Below are 13,026 nucleotides of genomic sequence, written 5' to 3'. Positions count from 1 at the left end.
TGGTTAAGACTCCACGCTCCCAATGCAGGGGGCATTGATCCATCCCTGGTCAGGGAACTAAGATCCCGTATGCCACACGGCACAGCCAAAAAAAAAGAAGACAACTCTTAATGAACATTTTTGCAAACTTACCAATTAGTGCCTTAATAAAGAAGAGGAGCAGCTGAGTGAAAGGACATATAGGTTATTAATGCTTTCAATAAATATAGTCAAAATGTTCTCCAGAAAGGATGTTCAAATGTAAATACCCACCAACAGCAGTGTATGAATGTGCCAATTTCCCCACTCCTATGCCAATACTAGATATTAATATTTTAACACATGTATGCTAATCTGCTGGGGGGGGGTGTTGTTTTGTGTTATTTGCTTATAAGTGGAAAAGAATGTATTTTTATCTTTATTAGTTATTTTTATTTCTCTATGCGTGTGATCTACCTATTCAGGTCTTTTGACAATCTATTAGATACTCATGTCATTAATTTTCTGGGTCCAACACGTGGTGCAAATTTTTTTCCCACATTTTGCCTGGCTTTACTTATCATTGGATCCCCTACACCTGAAAAACTGCATGTCACATCGTACACACTCAATAAATATGTCAAATGAATACTAAATGAGTAAATCTGTCTTTTAACTTGATGGTGTTGTTGCCAACTACGGGTTGTTTTACGTAATAATTCTATCAATCTGCCTTTGCAATCATGCTTAGAACAGCTCATCCTATGCCAAGATTAGAAAACTGTTCACCCATTTTTGTTTTGAAAGCATAATTTTGACTTCATATTTTATATTTAATTCACCCAGACTTTAGTTTATTTACATTTTAAGGTAGGATTCCATTTTATTTTTTTCAAATGATTAGCCAATTATTCCAACACAATTTCAAAATTCTTTCTCAACATGAAATGCCACCTGTATAATACTAAATAGTCTTATATATTTCTAGATTTATTATTCTGTCCCACTGCTCTGTCTATTCCAGAGTTACCACTTATTGTATTATCATAGCTTTATTTGTATATTCACTAGTACAAGTCCCCTCCTTTAACTTTCATCTTTCAAAAATTTTTGTACTTTATAAGTTCATTCTTCCAAATGAAATTTGGAATCATTATGTCAAGTTTTCAAAAGGAATACTGGTTGGAATTATGTAAATTATCAGTCATATGACCTTGTACAAGTTACTTAATCTCTCTCTTGCTGTTTCCTTCATTGGTAAAATGGAGATAATAGTAATTAACACAGGTTTGTTACAAGAAGTAAATCAATTAAGACATATAAAGTACTACACTAGAAAGATGTTAACTATTATTATAATAGTTAAACAGTGACAACTATTATTATGATTGCTCAATAAATGTTTTCCAGATTTTACTCCCACAAAATTCAAAGGCTCTTTAAGATACATCAAAGGGTACTATAAAGCATAAGCAATGATATGAAAAATACATAATTTATGCCTGCTTCATTTCACTAAGGCCTTGACCCTTGGTAAAATGAAGAGGTGAAACTGGAAGCTGAGAACTATGAAAAACACCAAAGGCTGGTAGTAGGAAGCCTCAAAAAATTGGCCCGCCAAGTTCATAAGACTTCTTTCTAGTTAGCGTTATGGAGCATAGGCATGTGCCCTCTAACTCCTTTTACTTCCCCATCTCCACAGTTATGACAATACTACTTATCTCTTGATTTCTTTCCAGGAAAACACACAGGGACTAGACGTCTAAAAGACAGAATACTTTTCAAATGAGATAGTGGGCAGGTACAGAGTATAAATCCTACTGCTAAATATGGACAGACATGCCCAGAATATTATAACAAGTTACCTAAATCAAGTTTCCTGTAATGACGGAGGAAGGGGGATTGTTGTGGGTTTTCTCCTGTGGGAAGACCGCCTTGTCTCATGATTATTAATGACCTGTTCGTTTTTAATGATTTTGCTATCAGCATGACACTGGGATGAGGTACAGGTCATACACCTTTTAAGGGCCTTAAAAAAAAAAAAAACTCCTATACAAAGCTAAAATACAAGAAAATAGAGGCCAAGAGTGGCAACACGACTTGCTAACTGCAAAGGTAGCCAAAGACCTACACCCGAGGTCTCCTCGTTCCCAGAACCCTACTCATTCCACCACACCACACAGCTTCTCACCAACGCTTGCCACGCTTCGAGGTGGGAGGAGTAAAAGCAGCCAGTCCGGCCAAAGCAAAGGCGCTGGAAAACCAAGGAACGGCGCAGCCGAGAGCACATGACTGGCCACGCCTCCCCCCTCCCACCCTCCATCCTCCTCCCTCCCCCTTCCACCCTCCCCCCTTCCCCGCGCCAGCAGCACGCGCTGCCAACCTCGTCATGTGACCTTCACGCGGCCCGAGCGCTCCCCCTGCTAGGCGACTCTTTCCAGCAGCCATTTTGCCGAGAACTTGTCGTCCGTGCTCACAGTGGAGCAGGACGCCACGAAAACCCGCGGCCTGACTTTACAGGCCGCACACGCGCTTCGAAAGAGTACTGGGACCTGCAGGGCAGAGCCGAACCTCACTGAACACGTCGCACCCCGGAGCGCCGGGGAAAGCTGTGGGTGCGCCTCGGAGTGCGATTGGCTGTGGCGTCCACGTGACGCCATCGCCCCCCCACCCTCTCCTTCCCCCCCACCCACAAAAACAACCAGACAAGACTCTTAACACCTCGCGCCAAGTACGCGCCGCTGGGCGCGTGGGGACAGACGGGGCGCGTGGCAACCAGGGCGCCTGCGCGTACCTGCCAGAGCCGACCGGAGCGAGCCCACGCGCCGCTCCGCTCACGGGTCCGGGAATCCTCGCGCTGCTGGACCACCCGGCTAGTCATTGGCGGCCAGGTTTGGTCATGTGATCGGCTCAGGCCCGCCCCTAACCACTAATCACCTGGCACCGTGCTCGAAGCGGCGCCGAAAGTCGTTCGCACGCGGAAAGGGAGGGTAGTTAAGAGGACCTCCTTTTCAGCCGTTATGGGATTACGTTCCTAAAGGGGAAAGGAGGAAGCGGGGTCTCAAAACTAAGTAAGCTCACACCTACCGCTTTAACTTCGCGTGCCCCTCTAGGAGCCGGGAACCATCGCCCTTGGGCGCTCCCCGATGCACGCCGGGATATTTCTGGCGCCCCTCAGTGTGTTGCAGAGCATGCCGGGAGAGGCACCTCTCCCGATTTCCTGGCTCTCACCTCCCTGGTGTTCCTTTCTTGTCCCGTTGAAAGCCGTGTCCTACGGCTGGGATGGAGGCGGTTCCGGTAATTATGGGAGTGTGACTGGGTGTAACAGGCACTTTTGAGTCCCCCCTTCCCCCACTCCTTTGATCTGTGTGGTTTTAGGGAAACCGCTTAACTTTCCTTCAAGGAGCATGCATTTAGTAAGTGCCTGCTGAGTGCCTTTTTGAATATTGCAAAAAAATAAGGGGGGGGGGGTCTTTGCCTACAAGCAAACTATCAGAAGTTCGTGGTGGGAAGGGGAAGAATGCTAATTTAAATACAACGTACTACAAACCCTACTTGCAAGTAGAAATAATGCTTTAGAATTTGTTTAGGGATAGAAGACCAGACCTTTCTTGGTAAACATACTGCTATTGTAGGGGAAAGTGGAGGTGAGAAGAGGAGGAGGCGTTTTAAAGGGACAGGAGTTGTAGCCCTACTACATTTCTGGTTCAACATAATCTAGCTATGATGTGTTGGAACCAAGAAAAACATCATCTACTAACGCTGAGAAAAGGTGGTCTTGCATTAGAATGAGTTAATTTTGTAACGTATTCACAAAACCGACCTCCAGGACAAAAACCTGATATTCTACTCCCAATTAAAACTATGTGTTCTGCTCTAACTCCATTCGTCAGCTTTGCTGATTTCAAAACTTTGTTTTTTCTGTTAACAAAGGGATGATTAAACTGGGGGAATTTGACTAGCGCTGGTCAGACAAACAAGAATGCTGATTTATAAGCTAGAAATTAAATGTGTTAATTTATAATGTGGTTATCAAGCCAAAATACATCGTTCTGGGCACCCTTTTCTGGTTTCAAGGCACTTGATAAGCCTAATTACTTGTCAGAAAATTATTTTCTGACCATAAAATCAAAAGAAAGGGAATTAGACAATCACGTATAATAAAATCATTAAATTAGAAGACTATGTTAAACTTGAAGTTTATCAAACAGTGCAATATACTTTATTACATTTAATCCTAACAACAACCCTGAGAAAAAAGTACTATACTAATATAACTATCTTCTGAGACAATCTTTAGTGGGAAACCAGAAAACGTGTTTTGATGTTCTCCAGGCAATTGTGATGCACAACTAGGTTGGGGTCTATTGGCTATAGTGGAAAGAGCCTTGGCCTTGAAATAAGACCCATACGGGTGAACTTGCAATTCTCCACTTTCTGTACTTTGACCTTGAACAGGTTTTTTTAACATTTTAATCCTCAGTTCCTTTAACTTCAGTTTGGGGCCAACAAACCTAGCTTTTGTATTTTCATAATGATTCCAAGATAAAAATACTTAGAACACCTGTCACAGTCCCTGGTGAATAGGAGGCACTATATAGATGTGAGTACTAGTTAGTGGTAAAGGTTGTATTTTAACCAGCATCCTGTATTCTGTCCAATACAACACATTCTTGAATCCTTTTTTCTCCACTAGTCTGTTTCTCCCCTAGACAGTGCTAGAGGCACACTAACAGATTGTTACACTGCAGATCTTTTTTAGATTCCTTCGTTTCTGTTGCCCATCTCTTGGTACATATTGTTACATTATCTCTCACCTTCATTTCAAGGGTTTTTTTTCATCTTAACATGTCATGTTAAAATGCTGAACTGTAGACATTATTGAAGTAAAATAATGATAATACAGAGATGCTTAGAGGGTGGAGGGGGCATGGGTGCCTGCACTTGAAGAAGGTTAAAAATTGTTTACATTTAAATACCTCAGAGTTGGACTTCCCTGGTGGTGCAGTGGTTAAGAATCCGCCTGCCAATGCAGGGGACGTGGGTTCGATCCCTGTTCCAGGAAGATCCCACATGTCGCGGAGCAACTAAGCCCGTGTGCCACAAGTACTGAGCCTGTGCTCTAGAGCCCGCGAGCCACAACTACTGAGTCCACACGCTGCAACTACTGAAGCCTGCGCACCTAGAGCCTCTGCTCCATAGCAAGAGAACCCACTGCAATGAGAAGCCGGTACCACAACAAAGAGTAGCCCCTGCTCGCCACAACTAGAGAAAGCCTATGCACAGCAATGAAGACCCAACACAGCCAAAAATAAATAAATAAATTTGAAAAAGAAGAAAAAAAAGATTTGAAAAAAAAAAAAACCTCACCCTCCCTTCACTTACGTAACACAATGTTTTAGACTCTCCCTTCCCAGTCTCCTCTCCTGCCCTTATCCATTCCTAGCAAAGGGAGGTTTACCTAGAGCAGAGCTTCCCGTAGACATCTGAAATTCAGTATTTCAAAAGTCAAACTAATTGTCTCTTCACACCAGCTACTACTGTATTCCCTTAAATAGGCAATGACACCACCATTCCAATAAGCCTCCCAGTGTAGGAAACCTCCCTATCCTCCTTGGTCCTTCTCATCTATTTTCCACTTTTTTAGTCATAAAATTACATTGCTTCAAACACCTTAACATTTTTTTGAGGTCACCCCCTACTTTCCATTTCTTCAACCACTGCATTAGTTCGACCCTTATCTCTAAGAGATCATACAAATACAAGCATATGAATATTTCATTATGATGATAATAGCCTGTTAAATTTGGTTTCAGAATACAAAACTTGTCATCTATATTGTTTTACAATAGACTAGTTTATAATGCCCTACACAGGGCTTCCCTGGTGGCGCGGTGGTTAAGAATCCACCTGCCAGTGCAGGGGACACGGGTTCGAGCCCTGGTCCGCGAAGATCCCAAATGCTGTGGAGCAACTAAGCCCATGCGCCACAACTACTGACCCTGTGCTCTAGAGCCCGCAAGGCACAACTACTGAAGCCCGCACTCTACAGCCCGCCAGCCACAACTACTGAGCCTGCGCTCTAGAGCCCGCCAGCCACAACTACTGAGCCTGCGCTCTAGAGCCTGCCAGCCACAACTACTGAAGCCCGCGCGCCTAGAGCCCGTGCTCCACAACAAGAGAAGCCACCACAATGAGAAGCCCGCGCACCACAACGAAGAGTAGCCCCCGCTCACCGCAACTAGAGAAAGCCCACGCACAGCAGTGAAGACCCAAAGCAGCCAAAAAAATAAATAAATAATAAAATAAATCTATAATGTCCTACACAGTGAATGCTCTTAGTAAGGATGAGTGAAATAATTTTTTAATATATCTATTTACTAGAAGTTTTGAAGAGATATTTTACTGAGTGCCAAAAAGTATTAGTAGTGATCTTGGAAGTAGTTGTTCACACTTACACGCTATTCTCAAATATTTCTGGTTCTCCCAACTTCCAGGAACATGATATCAATATAATTGCTCTTCCTTGCTCCTATAAAGTTAGGAATGACTACATGACTTTCTTTGGCAATGAAATGTGAGTGGAAGTGACATGTATCACTTCTCAGAAGAAGCTTTAAATGCCAGCATGCAATTCAGCCATTTTCTCTTTCCTTCTGCCACAGCTACTAGCAATGTTCCAACTGGTGGTCACTCTGTCAGCCTTGATCCCATAATAGGGATGACAAGAGCAGAGACCCCTAACCAACTAGCAGTGAATATGTAGCATGAGCAAAACATAACTTATGTAGTTTTCAGACACTGAGATTTGGGATCATCAGTTACCACACATAATATAGCCACACTGAATCATACAGAAATGGAGGAAATTACTACAGGTGACCAAATTCCATTTTGTTAAAGAAGACTTCAATTGCCAATGTCCACCATGTGATACAAATTTAGAAACAGAGTAGAAGACTCTAGCAGCATGAGGGGACAACTGCCTCAGGGTGATGTAAAAGAAGAGCCTGAAGAAAGAACATTCATTAGAACCTTGCTTTTCATCTCCCCTCACTATATGATCCATTCTTCATAGACCAGCCAAAGCGATCTTTTAAAAATATTAGTGAGATATTATGATCCTCTGCTTGGAACCGACCAATGTTTCATATTGCACTTAAGGTAAAATCCACATTCTTTGCATCGGCCTATGAACCCTAACAGATCTGGCCGTTGCCTACTTATGATTTTGTGGTTTTATGATAATAATGATCTCTTGATCATTATTATCACACCCACTTTATGTCCTTCAAGATGATTGTGCCTTCAGCCTGGGATGAAATCCATGTGGATGGATCCTTCTGAATGGTTCTCATCAGCCCTAATGTCACGCTCTAAAAGAAAGGTCTTAACTGACTACCTTATCTAAAGTAGACTCCCTCCATCTACCAGTCACATGTATTTTATCACCCTGTTTTATTTTCTTTATGGGGCTTCTCATTACCTTACTTATTTGATTTATTGTTTCCCTCCTGCCTCTACCCAAGAGAATGTAAACTTCATAAGAGTAGAGCCCTTCTCTCTATTCTCAATGTCTGGAACAGTATCTGGCACATAAAAGACAGGGAGAATGTATTTGCAAACTGTATATCTTTTAGTATCCAGAATATATAAAGAACTCCTACAACTCAACAACAACAAAACAAAACAAAACAAAAAAAACCTCAATTTAAAAATAGGTAAAAGATTTGAATAAATACTTCTCCAAAGATGTACAGATGACCAATTAGCACATGAAAATATGCTCACCATCACTAATCTTTAGAGAACTGCAAGTTAAAACCACAATGAGAGGGACTTCCCTGGTGGTGCAGTGGTTGAGACTCTGCTCTCCCAATGCAGGGGGCCTGGGTTCAATCCCTGGCTGGGGAACTAGATCCCACATACATGCCGCAAATAAGGAGCCTGCGAGCTGTAACTAGAAGAAGGCTGCCTGATGCAACTGAGACCCAGTGCAACCAAATAAATTAAATAAATAAATAAATAAAAACCCACAGTGAGATACCACTTCACACCTCTTACAACAGCTACTACTTAAAAAAAAAAAGAAAATAACAAGTGTTGGCAAGGATGTGGAAAAATTGGAACTTCTGTGTTGTTGGTGGTTTTAAATGGTGCAGCCACTATAGAAATTAGTATGGCAGTTCCTAAAATAACTAAAAATATATTACCCTGTAATCCAGCAATTCAAAAGAATTGAAAGTAGGGTCTTGAAGAGATATTTGTACACCCATGTTCATAGCAGCACTATTTAGAATAGCCAAGAGGTCGAAACAACCTAAGTGCCCATGGACAGATGAATGTATAAGCAAAATGTGATATATACATACAGTGGAATATTATTCAGCCTTAAAAAATGATGGAAAATCTGACACATGCTACAACATAGATGAATGTTGAGGATATTATGCTACATGAAAAAAAGCCAGTCACAAAAACAAAGATACTTTATGTTTCCACTTATATGAGGTATCTAGAGTAGTCAAATTCATAGAGACAGAAGGTAGAATGGCAGTTTCCAGGGGTTGGAGGGAAGGGGAGATGGGAAATTGTTTAAAGGGTATAGTGTTACAGTTTTGCAAGATGAAAAGAATTCTGGAGCTTGCACAATAATATGAATGTGCTTAACACTACTGAACTGTACACTTAAAAATGGTTAAGATTGGGACTTCCCTGGTGGTGCAGTGGTTAAGAATCAACCTGGCAATGCAGGGGACACGGGTTCAAGCCCTGGTCCGGGAAGATCTCACGTGCCACGGAGCAACTAAGCCCATGCGCCACAACTACTGAGCCTGCACTCTAGAACCCACAAGCCACAACTACTGAGCCCGCGTGAAGCCCTTGCGCCTAGAGCCCGTGCTCCGCAACAAAAGAAGCCACAACAATGAGAAGCCCACGCACCGCAACGAAGAGTAGCCCCCACTCGCTGCAACTAGAGAAAGCCCACACGCAGCAGCCAAGACCCAACAATTAAAAAAAAAAAAGTTTAAGATTGTAAATTTTATGTTATATATATATTACTACAATTTTTTTTAAAAGACAGCAGATAACTGTTGACTGAATGAAATAATGAATGAATACATAAGTTAAGACTAACATTTCTGATACTTATTTACCATTTCAACTTTATTGGACTTGGCTACTTCTAACAGTTACTAGTATAGAGTATTTTTGTGAGAGAGAGAGAAACAGATAGAGAGACAGTTCTCCACACCGCTCTCACATTTATCTTTTCGGAAGCACAGATCTCATCATACAATGCTTCCACTTAAAAACTATTGATAAAGTCCAACTTATCAAACTTTTTTTTATGGTTAACACTATTGTATCTTGTCCAAATGCCCTTGCCCACCCCAATTTATTAAGATTGTCTTCTGTGTTTTGGGAAGAAGTTTTACAGTTTTAGCTTTTACATTTTAGTCTAATATCTACCTCAAATTAATACCAGTGTATGGGGACTTCCCTAGTGATCCAGTGGCTAAGACGCCATGCTCCCAATGCATGGGGCCAGGATTCAGTCCAGGCTTAGGACTTAGAATAGTCCTAAGGACTTACAATAGTCAAAACAATTTTGAAAAAGATATAGTTGAAGGACTTATGCTTATCAGGGAACTAGATCCCACATGCTGCAACTAAAAGTTCGCATGCCACAACTAAAGAATCCACGTGTGGCAACAAAGATCCCGCACGCAGCAACGAAGATCCTGCATCCCGCAACTAAGACCCGGTGCAGCCAAATAAATAAATATATAAAAGTTAAAAAAAAAACAACAGTGTATGGTGTGAGGTAGGGGTTGAGGTTCACTTTTATCCATAAGGATATTAAATTTATCCAACACTATTTGTTAAAGACTATTTTTTCTCCTTCAAATTACCTTGGCACCTACATTAGTTATCTATCACTGTATAACAAATTACTCCCAAACTTCGCAACTTAGCTGCTTTTGTGGGGGTTTTTTTGGCTGTGCAGCTTTATTTTTTTTTTTAACATCTTTATTGGAGTATGATTGCTTTACAATGCTATGTTAGTTTCTGCTTTATAACAAAATGAATCAGCTACAAATATACATATATCCCCATACCTCCTCCCTCTTGCATCTTCCTCCCATCCTCCCTATCCCACCCCTCTAGGAGGTCACAAAGCACCAAGCTGATCTCCCTGTGCTATGCGGCTGCTTCCCACTAGCTATCTATTTTACGTTTGGTAGTGTATGTATGTCCATGTCACTTTCTCACTTCATCCCAGCTTCCCCTTCCCCTTCCCCTTCCCCAAGTCCTCAAGTCCATTCTCTACGTCTGTGTATTTATTCCTGTCCTGCCCCTAGGTTCTTCAGAAACTTTTTTTTTTTTTAGATTCCATACATATGTGTTAGCATATGGTATTTGTTTTTCTCTTTCTGACTTACTTCACTCTGTATGACAGTCTCTAGGTCCAACCACCTCACTACAAATAACTCAATTTCATTTCTTTTTATGGCTGCGTAATATTCCATTGTATATATGTACCACATCTTCTTTATCCATTCATCTGGACACACCTAAGTGTTGATGGACACTTAGGCGGCTTCCATGTCCTGGCTATTGTACATAGAGCTGCAATGAACATTGTGGTACATGACTATTTTTGAATTATGGTTATGGTTTTCTTAGGTTATATGCCCAGTAGTGGGATTGCTGGGTCTCATGGTAGTTCTATTTTTAGTTTCTTAAGGAACCTCCATGCTGTTCTCCATAGTGGCTGTATCAGTTTACATTCCCACCAACAGTGCAAGAGGGTTCCCTTTTCTCCACACCCTCTCCAGCATGCTGCAGCTTTAAACTGCAATATTTATTACCTCATAGTTTCTGTGGTTAAGGAACTTGGGCATATTTTATATGGATGCCCTGGAATAAGGTTTCTCATGAGTTTGCAGTCATGCTGTTGGCCAGGGCTTCAGTCTCATCCAAAGGCTTGATTTGAGGGGAGGGGAGTCTGCTTCCAAGCTCGCTCATGTGGTTCTTGGCTGACCTTGGTCCCTTGACACATAGGCCTCTCCACAGGGCTGCCTTACAACATGACAACTAGCTCTTTACCAATAGCAAGCCATCCAAGAATGAGTGCCCCCAAGATGTAAGCCATAGTATTTTTATTTATTTTTTTTTTTGCGGTACGCGGGCCTCTCACTGTTGTGGCCTCTCCCATTGCGGAGCACAGGCTCCGGACACGCAGGCTCAGCGGCCATGTCTCATGGGCCTAGCCTCTCCGTGGCATGTGGGATCTTCCCAGAACGGGGCACGAACCCGTGTCCCCTGCATCGGCAGGCGGACTCTCAACCACTGCCCCACCAAGGAAGCCCAAGCCATAGTATTTTTTAAGCCTCACCCCAGAAGTAACATACTATCATTTCTGTCAGTCCACATTCGAGAGGAGGAGAATACATAAGGGTGTGAATACCAGGAGAGAGGAATCATTGTGGGACATCTTAGAGGCTGCCTACTACAACATCCTTTTTCAAAAACCAATTTGCTGTATATGTTTGGGTCTATTTCTAGGCTCTATTCTGTTCAACTGACCTATTTATTTGTCCGTATACTAATGCCATGTTGCCTGGATTTCTGTAGCTCTATAGCAAGTCTTGAGGTCAGGTGGTATAAGTCCTTCAACTATATCTTTTTCAAAATTGTTTTGACTATTCTAAGCCCTTTGTATTTTCATATAAATTTTAGAATCAGCTTGTCAGTTTCTATGAAAAACCTGCTGGTATTTTAATTGGAATTACACTAACTCTATAACTTAGTTTGTGAATAATTAATATCTTAATAATATTGTCTTCCAATCTATTAACATGTAGTAATAATGTGTGTATCTGACAAAGGACAAATATCTGGAATATAAAAAGAACTCCTATAATTCAATAATAACGAGAGAGCAGCCCAAAAATTTTTAAATGGGCAAAAGACTTGAACTGACACTTAACAAAGAACAGCTACAAATGGCTAATAAGCATATGAAAAGATGCACAATACTTAATTATTAGGGAAATACAAATTAAAACCACAATGAGATAACACTTCATGCCTTCCAGAATATCTAAAATTAAAAACACTGACAATAAAAAATGTTGGCTAGATGTAGGGCAAGTAGAACTCTCATACATTTCTGCTGGAAGTGAAAAATGGTACAATCCTTCAGAAGTAGTTTGACAATTTCTTATAAATTGTAACATATATCTATCCTATGACCCAGAAATTCAAATTTCTAGGCATTTACTCAAGAGAAATGCAAACATATAGCTACAAAAAAGTGCTGTATCAGAATTTTTATAACAGCTTTATTCATAATCATCAAAAACTGGAAACAACACAAATGTCCATCAACAGATAAATGGATTAAAAAATTGATTATCATTGGACTATTACTCAACAATAAAAAGGAATGAACCACTGATATATGTAAAAACATAGATGAATCTCAAAACACACGCTGTGCAAAAGAAGCCAGACATATAATTATACACACTATGATTCCATTTATATGACATTCTAGAACTAACAAAACTAATGTACAACGTGGTACAATAAAGATGGCCCAAATTCTTTGTCACTATCCACACTGAATGGTGAGCTTTATTTCTCCTTTGAATTTGGGCTGGCCTTGTGATTGCTTTGACATATAGAATAGAGCAGAAGTGATGCTGTACCAGTTTAGAGTTTAGTCTTTAAAAGGACTGGCAGCTTACACTTCCTCCTTCTTGGAACCCATGCTGTGAGGAAGCCCAAACAGCCATGTGGAAGAAAAACGAGATCCATAACTGGCAGTCCTAGCTGAGATCCCAGCCAAAAGCCAATCCCAAATTGCCAGCCATGCAAGTGAGTCATCTTGGAAGTGGATTCTCCAGTTTCAGTCAAGCTGTCTCAGCTGGCTGATGCCACAGAGAACAGAGACAAAATGATTCCACTAAATCCTGACCAATTGCAATATCATGATCAAATAAATGATTTTTGTTGTTTTAAGTCACTAGGTTTGGGCGTGGTTATTTATTGAAA

General features: G+C 41.1%; 1 protein-coding gene across 13 annotated transcripts in view; it reads right to left on the bottom strand.

The window, feature by feature from the left end:
* Nucleotides 1-2,821, bottom strand: part of MGA (MAX dimerization protein MGA) — a 159,107-nt gene extending 156,286 nt beyond the window's left edge. For all 13 annotated transcript variants that reach the window (XM_082846070.1, XM_082846084.1, XM_082846082.1 and 10 more), the window contains exon 1: nucleotides 2,753-2,821. The gene's annotated coding sequence lies outside the window, so the exon portion shown is untranslated. The remainder of the gene's footprint in view (nucleotides 1-2,752) is intronic.
* Nucleotides 2,822-13,026: the final 10,205 nt, after the last annotated feature.

Source organism: Leucopleurus acutus, assembly GCF_964270905.1.
Source record: "Leucopleurus acutus genome assembly, chromosome: 1".
In the NCBI taxonomy this organism is placed as follows: Eukaryota; Metazoa; Chordata; class Mammalia; order Artiodactyla; family Delphinidae; genus Leucopleurus; species Leucopleurus acutus.
This window is presented reverse-complemented; position numbering and strand designations above follow the sequence as displayed.